General features: G+C 42.9%; 1 protein-coding gene across 4 annotated transcripts in view; it reads left to right on the top strand.

Moving 5' to 3' along the window:
• Positions 1-13,004, top strand: part of HOXB3 (homeobox B3) — an 84,424-nt gene that overhangs the window by 20,796 nt on the left and 50,624 nt on the right. The window contains exon 1 of one of the 4 annotated variants that reach the window (XM_079949846.1): positions 206-319. The exons of the other annotated variants lie outside the window; for them this stretch is intronic. The gene's annotated coding sequence lies outside the window, so the exon portion shown is untranslated. Of the gene's footprint in view, positions 1-205; positions 320-13,004 lie in introns of those variants that run through there. 4 annotated transcript variants of the gene reach the window in all.

Genomic DNA, 13,004 nt, shown 5'->3' on the forward strand with positions numbered 1-13,004 from the left:
ATGTCAAATGGATAGGGTTTTATCTAGAAGTTAGATCGTAAAAATCGCCCAGACCTCAGCCAGATACCCCTCACTGGCTCTCAAAAGTCACGTGAGGTCCATAAAGTTAGTTTTATGGTTTTGGGGAGTTGACAATGTACAATATATTTCACATTCTCCAGAATGTTAAGTGACATTTTAACTGCCTGCTTTGGCTTGGAGAGGGGCAGGAATGGGAGATCACTTTTCCAGGCTAGATAAAGGCTTCTCCATTGCTGGAACAGGAAGCATTGATGGTTCAGTGTTTACTCCAGAGGACTTAGAAACTGCTAAGCTTAAAGTAAGTTTCTCTTGAAATACTATCTGGTTAAATGACTTTTAAAAGGCTAGATTGCTAGAGATTGGGCGGGGGGGAGGGATTCTCGTCTCTCTTTCCAGCTTGCTTCTGTACAGTCTTAGCTAAATGAATGTTAAGGCCCCAGTACTCCCTTGGAGTGGCCCACGTTATGTATGTATGTATGTATGTATGTATATAGGCATATGGTTAGCAGAAGAAGAGGAAATAAGATGAAGCGTTCCATCTCGATGAATGGCGATGTCACTACGGAGTGCTCCAAGGATTTTGCTCGAGGGAGAGAGGGGATTATGTATGACAACTTCGCTGAGGTCCTTGGTAGCTCTTGTAAAGCACTTTGCGGGTGTATTCGGGTCTTGGGCGTGTATTGATGTCTAGGTCTTAAGCACACTTACTTAGAAGTGATTCCTATCAGAATCAGTAGGATTGATTTCGACGGCTTGCTTTCAACAGAGGCTGTTCTGTCTGCGTCTGCCTGTGTGTCCTGTGTGTGCGCACGCTGGGAAAGCAAAATGTAGACTTTGAGAGACACTCTTGCTTTTTAACCGCGCGCGTGTGTGTGTATTCCTGAATAACTTACCGTCAGAACATTGGACGTTCACAATTTAAATCCCCCTCCCCAATCTTTAGTATTTCTGTCGTTCGGGACGTTTCCTTTGGCCTCCCAACCCCCACACCCCATTTTACAAGGTATCTTCCTTCGCTTCCTCGGTATATTAGTAATTTTCCACATGTTGCTGCTAACCATGGCCTGGGAAGTTCTCCTGCGCAAGCCTGGTGGAAATGAAGATCAAAGAGCATGTACTTTCCCGTGGATAGTGTCCTATGTGGTGCGTCCCCGTGTCTTGTGCAACTCCCTGCTATGCATATTTTCCCCCCCGGAAGTAAGCACCGTGATCAAGTTGGGCTTACTTCCAAGTCAATGTGCCCAGGCTAGTTGCTTGGCTGATATAAAGGTGGAAGAGACTGCGGTTTGTTAAATGGGACAGGTTTCCATCTCGCCCACTTATGGAATCTTCTCTGTCCGAAGCAAGGCGCCTTTGGAAAAGGGAAATGAGTTTTTTTGGAGGAGGGGAGAGATACTGCTCCATGCCCCATAAATGTTTGAAACTTCCCGTTTCTTCCGTCCAAATAGAAAAGGTTCATCATAAAGGTAGCAGAGGCTTTCCAGATGGGGCCTAATCCAGATGCTGATCAATGAATGTAAAAAATCCTCTTGTCTTGAGGATGCTTTAAGCATAAACATCCAGCACTTGACCTAAAGCTGTTTGAATCTGGACTTTAACGCGATTATACCAAAGAGCTTTAGAAACTTCTATTTACTGTTGTTGTTGGATCAGCCAAATGAAATATTTTAAAACACAGGGAGGGAGTGGGACAAACCTTGTTTGAGTTTTGAAGCTTGCTTGCTTCTTACGTTCAGGAATAAGGGGCTGTATAGGATCTTCAGTCCTGGACTTAGATAAGAAGGAGCCTCAGGGCTTCAAAATGACAGCTGCATTCCATAGGCTTCAATGGTATATGCAGTCTTCTCCTATGCAAACCTATGCACACTTATATCTGGGGTATATCCCACTGTGCTTTGAGAGCTTACCTCCGAATAAAGTAGCACAGAACTGAAATGTAAATTGTGTGTTGGCGTTTAAAAACAAACAAACCACAAACTCATTCGGACCGATGAAATGAGATGTTGACTCTGCTGTAACCTCGCTACCAGCCCTTCTTCTTTATGCTACCTTGCTCCTCTTCATTTTAATGAAAATTACTAGTAAATCAGAGATTCAAAGAGGCCTTGCTTTTCCATAAGCAGAGCAGTTTCTAACTGATTTGTAGGCATTGTGGGTTTTGGGGTGTTGTGTGGTTTTTTTTTTGCATATTTCCGCACCCGCTTTCAAAAATGAGCTGGTGCGAAGGTACCATTTTCCAACCTGAATTATCTCTCACAAGTTCCATTTAAAAGAATGGGGCCTAGGCAAGAACACTATTCATTGAAATAGACTTTAAGTAAGTAACCCTGCTGGATGAACTCTGGTGGTTTTGTGGGTTAAATAATATTTTCCAAGTGTTATATTCCCCCTTTCCTCCCTCCCCCCTCCATTGCTTGAAGCTAGGATCTTTAGGGCTGTGTAACATTTGGTAGACACATGTCTTTCGGTGCAGGATAAAAGGGACCACTTTTGCTGCTTCTCCCTTCCTACAACATTAAGACCATCCTTCCTCCTGTTTCTGAAGACTGTCCCCTATTGACTCTGTGCCCTTCTCTGAGAGCAGGATCTGAGAACACACTTGACTACAGTTGTGCAATGTGTCTGGTGATGGTGGCTTGCTGGCTTGAATGGGGAAAGACCATATTCTCTAAAACCTTACTCCGAATGTCTCTCAGTACATAATACAGTACACCTTTGTTCTTCTGAAAAAACCCCTTTGGAGTTATGACCCACCTATCCTTAAGCACATCCTACTCCCATATAATTCAGCTGAAGAGTTAGGCAGTTGCGTAAATATATTCCATTGAATTAAATGGAACTTTAACCTTGACTGGATCGTGCTCTTGAACACGAAATAAATGAGTCAAACTTTAGGGGCTGCCACAAGCCAGCTTACACACGCATGCACACCTGTAAAATAGATAGATACATCTCCACAGAATGAGAGAGAAAGGAATGCTACCCGTTTAGGTTCGCAGGCTGTGCGCCAGTCATGCACTCTTATCTGCTCTATGAAATACTGCTGTCTCATCGAATCTGTATCTGGTCTCAGGAAGGACGCCGACGTTTGGTATGGGCGCTCATACACATATATGAACGACATTGCTTTCCATTCCGGCCAATTTATTGGCACTGGGACACTGGCCAATAATCCAGACTATGGGCACGGAGTGAAGGAGTAATACCTATGGATGGGAAGAATGGAGATCTCTGGTTTCCAGGGTCGGAAAACAGAGGACCTTATTGCTAAGGAGTTTCTCCATTCCATGAACCTCCCTTTCTTCCTATCCAGTCCACACTTCTCTCTTTGCATGTTTGTGATTTATCTGCCTGTACGATGAATCCCCACGCCTATGCACCTACATACCTACATTTCTCATTTGCGTATTGCGGCATATGTGGCAGGAAGGCTTGCGATCCTATGCAGGCTGACACTGCAGTCTTAACCACGCCTGAGTAAAGTCCTATTGCACTCAAATTCAATACGTAAGTGGGGTTAGGTAAGTTGGGGGAGTATGTTCTTTGCAACTCAGTGTGCCATACTTCCGAGGAAACATGCCTAGGATTACGCTGCAGGACTGCTATCCCACACAGCCAAGGCAAGAAGGGCATCCTATCAGGATGATACCTGCGGTGTCTCAAGAGAACCAGGTCCAGCGTCCCATCCCTAGCACCTCGTTTGATCCTGGCCGTTGTGTTTGTTGGGCTGATTCCATCCGGTTCCATTTTAATGGGAAGGGCATTCCGTGCGTCGAAAGAAAGACGGCACAAGGGAGGCCACCCCTTCATAAGGGTGACGGGTGGGTGTTTCCCTTGCTTCTGTCCTGCCCAAAACATCTAAAGAAGGGAAAGTAGAATCATCTCAGAATAATCTGTTAAGCCTGGCCACTGATCCGCAGTCCTAAAGCTGACCTCCCTTCCCCGCCCCCCTGTTAAATCCTTTCCACAAGCTAGAACTGTCCCAACAGAGGAGGCAAAATTCTTTAGGTTTTCTGTGCATATTCTCTGTTCATCTGCATTCAGAGTTAAGTCAAAGATTCCCTTCTATAACTCACTTTTCTTCTCCTGGTGTGTTTTCCAAAGTTGCTTTTCTTTCTCCACAAACCCCAGTGTTTATTATGGCCAGTGGGAGTTTATAGTAAGGAAAAGTAGAAATTCCTCTCTTATCTTTTTCTTCCTATTCTTGTTCCTTGTTCTTAGTTTGTTTGCTTTTCCCTGCAACGGCTTGAGAAAGTCTTCATGGGAGAGTAAACAGGAAGGCAATTCTTCCTAGATACAAGAGGGTTTCACCAGAAAATACTACTCACCTCCAATTGCCTATCGTTGTTTATTATTATTATTATTATTAGCAGTAGTGAAATTTCATTATATACAATGTAAACAAGAAACACTAGTCGTATATACAGCATATCTAGATAATATCATATTCTATATAATTCTATACAATGGAGTTTGCATTATTAATAATAATAATAATAATATTTTCTCTTCACGAATTCTGCAAATCCGAATTATATTTGGTCTTTTGAAGTTTCTCCCTGCAATTTTTTTCTCTTTTCATGATATCACGCAGTGGAGAAGTTGCTACTACTGAACAAGATTCAGGGGTGGGTAGTAGGAGGAGTCGAAAATCGTCCATTCCAAACAGGAGGAAGTGAAAATTAAGACACATTGGTTTCAATAATATTGGTTAGGTACAGTGTCCGGGGGTATTTAGGACTGTGGCTTTTCTTTTCTTTCTTTTTTGTACACCTCTGCTAGTAAAGTTATTGTAACAGTGATGGTGAATTTCAAGAGTAGTAGTAGTCTGCTACTGTAATTAGCAGTTGTACATAATAAACTGCACACACATCCTCCCTGCCCCTCCCCCAAAGATCCCAGACCTTCCCAAAACAGAAGTGGGCCTTTTATGCATCCTGTTCGAATCTTTCCCAATTAATCTTTCCAGCCTATCCTCACAAATTGTGAAGGGGGGGTGTTGGGGAGGAGGAGACAATCTGCTCCAGACCAGCCAATATACACCTCTCTAAGTAGTACGTTTGTCAGGCGACAATAGTTGACTTCTTGACCACAAAAGGTCAGATCCAATGTTCTTTGAAGTCAATGGATAAACTCCCCTTGAACTCTGTTGGCCTCATGATAACCAGTCCACCCTATTCATTGCAGGCGCATGTGTGTGTATAAACCATTGTATGAATACCCCTTTCTCTCTCTCTCTCTCTCTCTCTCTCTCTCTCTCTCTCTCTCACACACACACACACACACACACACACTCAAACACGACCTTATAGCCATCTACTTACTATGCATGAGCATAACCTGCACAGATATTTATATAGATAGCTAAAGAAATAGATTTACTAAACTGGCCACAAAGCTTTTACATCTGGATAGAGTGGAGAAGTGTCTCTAAAATATTTGCTTTGTGGCTTGCAGGCACCTCAGCCCTACTTTGAAGCAATTGTCATGTAATGTGTTGTGGGAGAGCAGATTCAAGCACTTATGCCATGCAGAATTTTTGGCATTCCAAGCTTTTGCACAGATGTTTGGTTAAATGTATACATTTAACTTGCAAGCTTTTCCACATGCCTGTGGTGATACCCAACTCTAAGGTTATTGTTTATCAGGGCCGTAGACAAATGGATATTTAAGAACAAAGTGAAGTGGTTTATTTCCCCCCTGTCAGCTGCTGGGAATACACCTCCTATCCAAAATTGGGCCCTGAACTCACATCTTACAAGATGATGGCATGTGTAGCAAAGTGTGTAGAAGGACTTTGATAGCGGGTGTGTGTTATTTTCCTTTCTTTTAGTAAACTGTATAGCAATGGTGGAGACAGTCTCTCTTCGCTTACAGTGCAACCCTAGCCATACATATTCAGAAGTAGTTCCCGTTGAGTTCAATGGGACTCTCAGGGATGTGTGTCTAAGACTGCACACTTCCAAAAGCAAGAGGCAGAGAAAAGGATGCAGATAATCGCATAAGAATTTATGTTTGCTCCCGATTTCTGTCTTCTACCTGTACCCAAGTCAAATAACAGAATGGATCTTCCAGAGGTACTAATGGCGGAAATGAGGGGTTTAAGACCATATTATGTTGCTAAAAACTGTTTTAATTCGGATATAGGAGGGGACTTTTTTGTATTATTTTTTTTAAGTACCCGGCCACAGGCACTAGAAGCAAAAATAAAACAGGACCTCGATTCCACCAACCTGAGCACTTTAAAATGCCATTTAGTTCAACGGGAGAGATTCAGGCACCTGCTTCATTCCATCAATAAAACCAAGGGGACTTAAACTGTAATCCTATCAATACCAACCTGTGAGTAAGCCCCACTGAACACAGTGTGAGTCATGTATGAGATTGCACTGCATAATGATCTTAACTTTGGCTGTAGGATGCCATAGGTGTCTGTCTGTCTCGCTATTTCTACACTCCCTCCCACCCACATAATGTTCATTATTATATCTCTCTTTGCCCAACTAGGCATCATTTCATGGTGCAAGAGTGGTTGCTGAATTGTCTCGAGTTTGTTCCATCCCCCCTTTAAAAAGCCCTGTAATCCGGATTAAAACACCAAAGAAAAAATACCGCCCCTATTCTTCTTGATTTAAAAATAAGCTGGCGGGTTTACGATTGTTTAAAACAACTGGTTTTAAAAAGCAGTTTTGCTCTTTTAACTATAAGGTCCTTCTCTCTCTCTCTCTCTCTCTCTCTCCTTTACCAGAAGAGAAAAGGAGAGGGATTAAAATCTGTGAAAGGATTTTAATTAAGAAAATTAAATGAAAAGGGGGCACAAATGAGTTGTCTTGAGGGGAGGGGGGAGAGGGCGCGAGCAGGAAGCAAAGCAAAGCTATTCTAAACGATTAAATCGCCATTTTAACAGTGTAATGGGGTTTGCATACTGAAAGAAGGGGGGGAACGGTCCTTATAGCTCATCAATAATTCATAGGAACTCGGGATCATTCCCAGGTCAGCAGACAGAGAGGTAAAGAGCAGCATCTATATAGGAGAACCCCTCTTCTTCTCCCCCACCCCGCCCCCGCCTGCCCGCCCCAAATCAAAATGCAATGGGTGACTCTTCCTCAAGTACTTGGGGGGAGAGTCTCATTTTAAGGCTCATGTTTTAGTGGTCTTTCACAACCATCCACGCCTTCTGTAAGCTCTCCTTCCAAATTTCCACAATTCGGAACCACATTCGGTTTGTTGAAATTAAAACAAAGCAAAAACACAAAAACACGCCACAGCTGAAATTAAGAACAAACGAATGAGCACCCATTCTGGTTTGACCAAGTATATGCAGACAAGAACATAGTCGAGAGGATGGGTGGCATGGCCTGGACAGAATCTAATCTCAAACATTGTTTTCTGGGCAGCCCCTGGCAAGCCGCTGTCACTCAGCGTTAGTCTCCCTCCAGTCTGTAGAAAAGAGAACAACGATGATAGCCTGGGATGTTGTTGAAAAGGTGAGAAGTGAAAAATACTTTGCTGGGGGGGGAGGGAGTGTTAAGGGGAGAAGATATAGCCGGCTAGATGACGTGGAGAAGCAAGTTTTCGTAGGTGTTTACCCGCACACGCCTTGTTAGAAGAGGAAACGAATATCACCACTCTCCTGATTGCTTCAAACACGCTTCAAAATATTCATGGGAGCTATTCCCAAGCAAATAGAGGTGATAGAGATGATACCAACTAGTGCTTGAGTTTGCTTGTTTTCTTCTTCCCTCCTCCTCTATTTTTCCTTACTATTGTAAACCGCTTTGACTGCATTGGCGTTGCTACATAAATGTGTTGCTTGGTTGGTGCTTGGATGGACGGACAAAAGAAAGTAAGTAAGACTGAGGTATCGTTTATATGAGATTATATATTTATTACTCCCTAATAAATCATTTGACCTATAGAAACACGTTGCCGACTTGGTTTCTGGGGGATGAAGGTTTGATCAGATGACATGATAGTACCAACATCTGTTAACAGGGTAATTGATCAGCACGTGCATATTCTTCATCCAAAGGTCACAGCCCTCTGTTCCTTCCACACATGAAATAAACGTTAACTTTGAAGATGACAGTTTTGATTTGTGTCTCATAAGAAATCAACAGCTCCTGAACAGTTTTAATGCTCTTTCCCAAGTATATCACTCCGTCTCACTGCCCCAAATTTATCCATATATATGTGTGAGGGTTGGGTGCCTTAAAGGAATTTAGAAGATCTTCCTTCCACGATTCTGTCCTTCCTCTCTTGGGCTGCTTTATTTAAAACAACAGCAGTGCAATTAGAATGAAATGTTCATTCTGCTTTGCTAAATCGGGGGAGGCAATCACGTTACAAAAAGGGCGCAACTCTTGGGTGCTTCCCCACGGTTGTCATACTCAGAGTAGACCCACTAAAATCAGTGGACTTGAGTAATTTAAGTGTTTATCCTGAGTGTGGCTCAATACACCTCAAAATATTGCATCTCATGAAGGGGGTTCTTGTATGTTCCGTGGTCGCTCCCAGAACCTAAGCCCAAGTGAAACCCAATGGGAATGCCTCGCAACTAAGAGTGCGTAGGATTGCAACTTAAGCCAGTTCAGTTCTGGACTCTAAAGGGCCCCAACTCCGCAAGTTTTTATTTCGGGTTGTTGTTGTTCCTGGCTTGGGTGCAAACTAACACTACCTGATCTTTTGGGATTTATTGAAACACAGTTTAATGAAGGTCCTGCTGCTGTTTCGCAGATGGAGGCACAAAAAAAGGCAAACTTCCCTTAAAATAAACTATGCGAAGTATTATATCGGTGTGCGAAAGAGGGGGGTGGGGTGGCGAGATTGGAATTGGGGGGGGGGCGGAAATCTCAAAAGCTTGTAACAACTCAGTATAACCAGCAGAGCCCGCTTCAGACCAATCCACCGCAGCTATCCAGGGTCACTTCCTGAGCCTTTCTGGCGAGCTCTTTGAAGAAGTCTTCATTTATCCCCCAGGAAGCTTCGCCCAAATGCACGGCGAACCCCGCCCTCCCCACTGCGGGGTGGGGGGAGCCGCGAGCCACCTTCTGCAACCGTGCAGCTCCCCAGCACTAAAACGGCGAAAACAGGGCGCTCTGCTATTGCAGCAGGGTAACTCTCAAATTGGCAAATAAAAGAAAAACTGGTTCTCAAGGCGTCGAGCCCAGCTGTCCTTTTCTTCCAGTTCCCTCCCCACCCCCCAGCACGCAGCACCCTTTTAAAGTGTGGTTTGGGAGGAGGGGGTGGATATAGGGATTGGAGGTGGGTTGCAAACGCTGAGTGAAATGAGGGGAAAACGAAAGAAAGAAAGAAAGAAAGAAAGAAAGAAAGAAAGAAAGAAAGAAAGAAAGTCTGCGCAGGTTCTGAAGACTAGGAGAGGTGAATATGGTCGTTGGTAGATTGGATAGAACGCCATTATAGCTCCGAGGGGTCAAAAAGGCGAGGGTCAAAAGTTTAGGCGGTGCGAGACCCGGTCTTGTGTTTGAGGCTGATAGACTGGATGTCAGTGCTAAAGAGGAGAGGGAGGGGGGAGGGGAGGGGGAGGGAGAAGGGTGATGGTGTAGCGTGGGGGGGAGGGGAAGAGACCTTGCTTGTTTACTGGCTAGGGATGAGAGAATACGATCGCGAGGTAAGAGTTAGAAGTGTAGAGAGAGGCGACTCAAAATGTTACAGAGCTGCTGTCTATAAAAGGGAGACAAGGTGGAGCTGGGAGGCTGGGGGCAGGCAGGTTAGCTGGGATGATGAGGTGGTAGTATTTTGAGCTTGATGTTGGGGGTGCCTTGGGTCGATCTCTCTCTCTCTTTCTAACTAACTAACTACTGTACTGAACAGTTTGGGCTCTGTGCCGCAGGCAGTTCTTCCTGGGTAAGGGCCATTAGAGTGAATGGACACTACGCAGGATCGGGGCAGTGCTTTCATTCATTCACCACAATGGCGTTTGCGCATAAGAGCTTCCTGCTGGATCACAACCTTCTAGTCGGCGCAGATTTAGAACACACACGTTTATTCTTTTGAACAGTTTCCTTTTCTGTACAAGCTCTTTAACTGCTGTGATCATCTATGTATACTATAAATTAAAGAGCTATAATATATTAATTCAATAACGTGGATTATTATTATTATTATTATTATTATTATTATTAAAGCATTATAAATCCTTGCTACACAGCGAACATTTATAACGTAATATTTTAATTAAAATAATCTTTGTAATCTTCCACACATCCCCATGGGGAAAATAATCACTGAACCAAAGTTGAAGGGGTGTTCCCAGGGTAAAGATGTATGCTTTTTTGAAATCAAATAACTATAAAAATACGTATCACGTCATTAAAATGAATAATAAACAAAGGAATTGGAAACAATATAGGATGTGTCAAAGAATACTTCTAAAATATTTTATCATAAACTCCAAGCTGTAGGGGATTTAGGGCAGAGTCCAGCATCCATTTCCCATATGCAAACAAACCCTGTTGATTTTTTTTTAAAAAACTATCTCGGTTTTGCTCAGCGCCCATTCATTTCGGTCTTGCGCAGGATAAATTTCAGCCTTAATCCTCTAGTAATATAGGAAATATGAAGCATCCCGGAAGTTCTCCTATGCAACTTCCTGTTGGGGTGTTCTGTAAAGTTTTACAGATTAACTATCAGGGGTTAATGGGTTAATAACTATGACTTTGTCTTTTAGGGAATTAATTGCTGTAGAGACTTTGCCTCCTAAAACTGGAAAGCAGTACCAATACTGTCTTAAAATAAATTGTCGGACAATATCTTAACCTTGGATCTTCCACAATACTGATGGGTTCTGAGCTGGCTTATTTTCAAGGCATTTGGAATCTGGGGTTTGTTTCACTTTATTATATTAATTTTCTTTAGATAATTATATACTGTCCGTCAACGTCAGAGTATTCGAAGAGAGATTATTCCATATTCCCGAATTTGATTAATAACATTTAATACGTTTACTTTTCCTTCCGATAAAAAGCGCCTTTTATTTAGTCGATTGCAAATCATCTCACATTTAGGAGGGATTGTCCACTTACTTCAGGATCCTCTTAAATTAAGAAGATAACTGAAGTTAAGAGTCTTAACGGTGTCTTCAGAGAGGCTTAGCAATGCAGTGGTAATTAACCGTTTTCTGCTCATTAATACATTGCTCGGTCAAATGGCTGAGAGGAATCGAATATTCGATTGGCTGACAGATTTAATTTCTAAAACTCTGTTGCAAGAGTGTTAGGGCATGCACCTCCTCTGAATTTATACGTGTGTGTTTGGGGATCATTCCTCATCCGAATTACTGGTGCAGAATATATTCGGCAACAATAAAGAACGAACCAGGCCGGATTAAAGTCGACAGTAAAATAAATAAATCATTTTAATTTCAAATGAAGGGGTTGATCTCAGCGGTTAGGATAATGGTACAGTTGGAAGGAAAAATTATGAAACCATTCTAAGTACACACACGCAGACCGCAGAAGCACCTGAGCTCCTGTTCTTCCTTTCTTATAACTGTCCTGTTCAACATTTAGCGGATTAAATGGAATTTAGCGTCAGTCGATTCTATATGAAGAACAGTCCCGTCCCCCCGCCTTGTTGCACGATGTAGGTGGAAAGGAGCGATTCACTGCAGAACCTCCATGAATCAGAACCACGTAGTTGGCTACCAGCTAATTTATTTGTGCGCAGATCCTAAACACGTTGACTATCAAAAGCAAGCCCCACTGAAAAGAGTGAAATTCGTTTACAATAAAGCCTGTTGTAGGATCCGGGATATAAAGTCCTGTTAAAGATCAAGAAGACCCTATTGTTTTAAGTGTAAATATTTAGAACCAGGGGTGACAAGTTGCTGTCTTACCCTAGTTGCTTGGGCGTAAGTTTCGGACTGAGTCCAAACCCAAGTGGTTAGGATGGAGGTTTAAGCAGAGTTACTGAGTTGTAAATTGGGTTGTCCCTAATTTGGAGTAAGAGGTTTAAGGGGGTTGTGGTCCGCGTGTTTAAAGGCACACCTGATCCTAAGCAAGAGGGTATTTCTACATCCAAAATGCATTTCTTGAGAGGTGCGTCACATAGAAATGGTTGGTTTCCATATATCTCCATTCGGATATCTAATCCCAAATTGGTTGAAATGCAAAAGCAAAAAATAATAATATTAGCATTTCAAGGTGTGTATTTGCGTGCGTACTCTCCCATAAAGCAACACAGGTTAATTGTAACGAACTCTTGAGGCTTTTTTTGCTTGGTATTTATGAAAGATCACTATAAACGGGCTACATTTTAAGCGTAACTTGGGCGATCCATCTCTAGGCTTCTCTAATTACTACAGTTATCTCTGAAGCGCAGTCATCAGCGCTCCAGGTTTGTGCAATAATAAGGGAGGGGGAATGTGAGTGGGTAACAACTCCGTTTGTTTTCAGAAGGTTAAAATCATCTCGGTATGAATTTTCATGGCTCACACAAGCACACGCTTCCTTTGCTCCCAGTACAGATCCCCGTGTATCCTACCGTTTAAGAGTCAATTTGCCACCATAGCCCAGCCCTCTATAGGAAGAGCCGTCAGGGATAAAGAACCCGAGCGAACAAGGGGATAAGCTGCTATTGGACGAGCTTTAAAACCCGTTCGTGGCGAAAATGAGAGCGAGAGGTTATTTCTACAAGTCCGGGCCCACCCCCCACAAGACAATCCATGTAATGAGTTATTAATAGAAATAATTTAATGCCAATTGACTTTTCGATAGACTTCTCATAGCATGCCTCTGTCAAGTGCAGCAGGTAACCTGCTCTACAGCACACCGTGCGTGCGTGTGTGTGTACCTGTAGAATAGATGGTGAACAATACATACATCGAACAATAGGCAGCTACGGGCCTGGAAAGCTCAAGCCTTCACAATCCATTACATTCTTGAAGCTAGACCTTTGATGAGTTAGGGTAACACCTCTGGTGGCTTCAAAGGTAGAGAGTTTCTTTCCAACAAATTTCCTTC

Source organism: Podarcis cretensis (assembly GCF_951804945.1).
Source record: "Podarcis cretensis genome assembly, chromosome: 13".
Classification (NCBI taxonomy): Eukaryota; Metazoa; Chordata; class Lepidosauria; order Squamata; family Lacertidae; genus Podarcis; species Podarcis cretensis.